Here is a 5411-nt window from a genome sequence, read left to right as displayed (position 1 = left end):
GCGAACTGTTCGGCACGATTAAATAAAGGGGATATGGTGGAAAGAGAGTGGATTTGGTGACTAGGTGTATACGTGAGCACGCGGTCATCACCGTTGGATCTGATCTACCACCGTTGGATTCAGCCTACCAAGAAACGGCGACTAACGGTTCTGTGAAAAGTGCTATAGGACTAGTCAACCTTGGCCACCACGCCCATCAGCCTGTTTGCATGCGTCTGACCGATGGAAAAAGGACACACCAGATTCTCCCTTCGCTATTAAAATACTGAGTTGTCCGTCTTTGATCTACAGAGCCGAGGAGTTCATTTCCTATACATAATACCCAGGTTATCAGATTAATTCACTAGTAGTGTCCAGATCAAATAGTCATGATTAACAACAGATTATCTATTTAACAATTAACAACATGTCCAGAGCACCACCACCTGTATGCTTCGGGGCACTTCGTCTTGAAGAACATCGAGTAGTAGGTTGGCGGGCAGTTGACCGCGAACTGGCCACTGCATCAGTAGGTGTCGCCGCCCAGCTTGCCGCAGGAGCTGGCGCACCCTCCGGCGACCCGCAGCTCCGGCAGGCACTCCTTCGTGATGTCCACGGCGCAGCTGGTGGAACGGCACGGAGCGTCGTCTAGGGGCTGGAACCTCATCGGCATGTTGAACCCGTCGACGAGGGACAGGTCGAAGAAGTCCGGGGCCCCACCCTTCCCCAGCGTGTACTCTGCAATTGTTGTCGGCTGCTCGCCGTAGACGACGCAGGCCAGCTTGCCGGCGCAGTCGCCGGGGATGCAGCGGCCAACGCCGCTGCCGTTGAAGGTGCACCCCGTGCGCGGCCACACCCTGGCGGCCGCGGTGCCGGCCGGCATGGTGAGAGGCCACGTCTGGCCCGGGTCGAGCCGCACGCCGCCGCCCGGAAGATGGTGACCGCGTCGGTGGCAGCGGTAGCTACCAGGAGAAGAAGAGCGATCTGTTGGAGGCGGTGGAGATGCTGGCCGCGCTCCTACTCAGCCCCGATGTGAGCGCGTGGAGGAGGTTGGGCACCGGCGGCGCAGCGCTGAAGAGGGTAGCCGGCGCAGAGGAAGGCGGGCGTCGTCTGCATCACGAGAGGAATCCTGTTCTTGGGCCACCGCCGCCGTGGACGGCCTCCTCCGCCACGGCCCACGGGTACACTGTTCGCCTCGCAGTCGAGACACGGTCGCTGGTGGCGGCCAACCTACTCCATGCTCTTCGGCAACAGCCTTCTCCACGCAAGCCTCTCCGGTGCGGCGCTCGTCGACATCCCCGCCGGCGGCGCTGCTTTTTGTGGATATCTTCACGCGAGACGGTGCGAGAGAGAGCGGCGATTGTGTGGCCAGGAGGTGTCGTTGGGGGATAAGGTTGGCCGGTGTTTTTTTTTTTGAGGGAGGGCGGGCGGTGGTTGGCTGGTTGCTAGTGCAGTAGATTTTCCCAACAATTTTTTAGTAGTACATCAGCTCACGGGAAAATGGACGCCGTTAGACACATGTCACTTCCTGGATGCGTGCTCACGTATACACCCGGTCACCAGGCTTCTTTTGATGGTGGAAATTCAATGCCACAGCAGTTTCCGAGGAAGTGGTGCCCAATAGAAAAGAAAAAATTCTTGCCAGGTCACGCAGAGAAGTGGAGGAGGCAAGGCATCATGATGAAGAATACTGCGACGGTTCTGCTCTGCCACGACATGACCCGACGAAGGAAGAACATAATGATTTTGGAATTGTCATTTCCAAAACCAGGGGGGCATGTGTTATCACCAGAATTTGTCCGGATTAGAGGTCGGCCGCGATTGAAGATGGGCTTGAAGAATATACATGGAAGAAATACATGAATCGGCCTTATATACCAAATTTGGGCTAGTTTGCCCGTGTATCTGTAACATAGTAGGATACGTGTCGTTTAGATGGAGTTTGGGCTCGTGCCCGGTTGGGATTATTCCCACGTTAGAAAGTCTACGAACTATAAATATGTATCTAGGGTTTATGAAATAAACAACAATCACGTTCACCACAAACCAATCTAGGCGCATCGCCAACTCCCCTGTCTCGAGGGTTTCTTCCGGGTAAGCATCATGCTGCCTAGATCGCATCTTGCGATCTAGGCAGTATGCGTTTATTCGCTGTTCATGCGTTGCTCGTACTGAAGCCTTTTTGATGGCGAGCAACGTAGTTATCATAGATGTTTTAGGGTTAGCATCGTTCTTCGTATCATATGCTATCGTCGTGCGACCCTTAGGCATCTAGCCGCTCTTACACCTATCTTGGGTGTAAGGGCGGCACCCCGCTTGATCATTGTTTAGTAGATCCGATCCGTTATGATTGCTCCTTGTTCTTCAAGGATTAGTTTAATATCTCGCATGGTTAGGCCTTACAAACGGGTTGAAGGATCCAGTGGCGCGTAGGGTGTAGTTTGCTAGCCCTAGACAAGATGTTCCGAGGATCAACTTCGTGTTGGTTTTTAGGCCTTGTCTAGGGTCGGTTTACGATCACCGTGCGTGGCCGCTGTGCTCAATCACGAGTAGGATGTTCCGATTATGCGGTGAAAACCCTAAATCGTAGTAGGTCGTTTTAGCTTTCTTTTGATCAAGCAGGACCACCATCCGATCGTACACCTCGTACGTATCATGGGTGGATCGGCTCCTTGAGCCGATTCACAGGACAACCTGAGAGCCGATCGAGGCTCGTATTTAATGTTTACGTGTATGCCATGCAGGAAATAAGCGAGGCACATCCAACACCTTCCCCGACTGGTATAGGTCGGTGGCACGCCCTTGCATCAGCATCGGACGTGCGTGCCGAAGGCTTTGCGGGCCGTCGCTCGGAGGTACCAGGGCCAGCCGCAGTCCTGGGAGCCTCCCGGCTCTACGGTGTTGCCCGTCGCTGCCCGCCGGTGGGTTTCTGACCGCAACAGTTTAATGATAGATTATACATCTATAGACTGAATTTCGCCTTGATTACTCTTATACCAAAAGAGGATGATGCAATAGAAATGAAGAAATTTAGGCCTATTAGCTTGTTGAACCGTGTTTTTAAGATTTTTACAAAAGTTAGTACAAATAGGTTCACCCTGATGATTGGTAGACTGATCTTTGAGCAACAATCAACTTTCATTAAAGGGAGGTTTATTCTAGAAAGTGTTGTCTCTACTCATGAAATTATACATGAGGTACACATAAGGAAAGAAAAAGGTCTAGTTTTTAAAATAGATTATGAGAAAGTATATGATAGGGTTAATTTTGATATCCTTTATGAAATACTACAACTTAGGGGTTTCGGTCCTAAAATAATCTCTACGATTAAACAGATTACCTAGGGGGGGTCTGTTGGAGTAAAAGTGAATGATGTTGAGGGAGATTTCTTCCTGACTAGAAAAGGACTGAGGCAGGGTGATCCCTTTACCCCTTAGCTGTTTAACTTTGTAGTAGATGTTTTCTCTAAGATGGTAATTAAAGGAGCTCCATGTGGCATGATAACTGGCTTATGTCCACATTTGGTCCCTGGAGGTGTGATTAGTCCGCAATACGCATATGATACCCTCCTTTTCTTAGAAAATAATGAGAGGAATGCCATTAATCTTAAGTGGACTCTCACTTGCTTTGAACAGGTGTCAGGAATGAAAATAAATTACCATAAGAGTGAGTTAATGGCCATAAATATGGAAACTCTAGAGGTTGCTCCTTTTCTGGATATTTTCCAATGTGTCACTGGAAAACTCCCTGTTAAATATCTAGGGCTTCCTTTACACTTCAACAAACTTAAGAGAGAGGACTTGCAGCCTGTGGTAGATAGCTTACTTAGTAGAATGGCAGGATGGAGGGGGAAGCTTTTGTCCACTGAGGCAAAAAGAATTCTCATCCAAACTGTTTTGTCTAGTATTACCATATATATGTATCCGTTTTTAGATTCCCTAAGAGGGTTTTAGATCTTATTAACACCCAAATAGCCTAACTGCATGTGAAATGATGTAGATGGCAATAGGAAAATACACTTGGGCAATTGGCCTTCAATATGTATGAAAAAAGATTATGGAGGGCTTGGTATACCAAACCTCCAAGATCTAAATATATGTTTAGTTGGATCTTGGATTAAGAGATATATTCAAGGTGAAGGGAGCATGTGGAAGAAAATAGTACATGCTAACTATAACACCGAAAATCCTAATATTCTTTGTTGCTAGGATTTAAACCCTTCTATCTTTTGGAAAGGTTTAATGTTGGAATCTAGGGCTGTTAAATTTGGATACAAATGGAAGATATACAATGGTAGATCTGTTAGATTTTGGGAGGATACCTGGTTTGAAAATGCACCTTTATCTACTCAGTATTGGGACATTTATTTTGTAGTCAATCAACAAATGAGGACTATTGCTGATCTCTGGGATGGACAGCTGAGATGTGATTTTAGGAGGATTTTCACACCATATATGATGGATATGTGGTTTGAGATAGTGGAAATTGCCAAACCTATTACTTTCTCTGGTGAGGAAGATCAACTCATTTGGGGATATGAATCTAAGGGTGTTTACTCTTCCAAATCTTTATATGCTGTTATAAATTTTAGAGGTGTGCAACCTGTATATTTGCCAGCAGTTTGGGGATGAAAATTCCCCTAGAGTTCAAATCTTTCTCTGGTTACTTTCGCAAAATAAAATTATGACTAGGGATAACCTTTCACAAAATACATCAAAACAAATATATATTCGCCGGTGTTGCGCCTCCCCCCTCCTAGCTCCCCTAGCCCACTGCTTTCTTCTTCACTGCCATTTCGTCTGCTTTTGAACAAATAGAATACTGAAGTCGAAATTGCTTGAATACTGAAATCAACTTAATGGCGTTGTACTAACCAGGAATGGTGACAACAACATCATCAATATTCTTCCGAAGGTATGCCTCTTAGCAGTCCGCATCACCTTTCGAAGGATCCGGACATTATTCCTTGTCCTCGAACCTGGAGGAGAAATACTACAGGTCATGCACCACATATCACAGTAAGCAAGAGCATATCAACAAAAAAACAGTATTACATTTCATGTCAAAGATGGTCATATCAGGATTGACAAGTGATTGATTCTTGGCAGCCTCACCGATGAACCTCTCAGCCATTAGTGAATCCAACCCATGAGGGTGTGATACGGTTACCCTGGTCGTTGGCTAAAATCTCGACATGACCATCCTTGTATTGTATACACCGACACATGAGTAGGTCGTATCTAATTTCATTGTTATTAGAACTAGCATAGTGGCCCTCGCAAATGCGAGGGCGTAGTTTTTAATGTGCACATTTGATGTCACCCTTCTTTTAACAAAATATCGACATCCAAGCTATGACTAAACAACTTGGTTGTCCATGAAACATATGTGGGGGCTAATACTGTCATATCTAAGGACCTGGTAGATGCCTT

General features: G+C 46.9%; 1 pseudogene; it reads right to left on the bottom strand.

Annotated features, from left to right (window-relative positions):
* Positions 1–383: 383 nt before the first annotated feature.
* Positions 384–5112, bottom strand: LOC124657105 (annotated as a pseudogene).
* Positions 5113–5411: the final 299 nt, after the last annotated feature.

This window comes from Lolium rigidum, chromosome 5 (genome assembly GCF_022539505.1).
Source record: "Lolium rigidum isolate FL_2022 chromosome 5, APGP_CSIRO_Lrig_0.1, whole genome shotgun sequence".
Taxonomy (NCBI): domain Eukaryota; kingdom Viridiplantae; phylum Streptophyta; class Magnoliopsida; order Poales; family Poaceae; genus Lolium; species Lolium rigidum.
The sequence above is the reverse complement of the archived record's forward strand: the minus strand, read 5'-3'. Positions and strand labels throughout refer to the sequence as shown.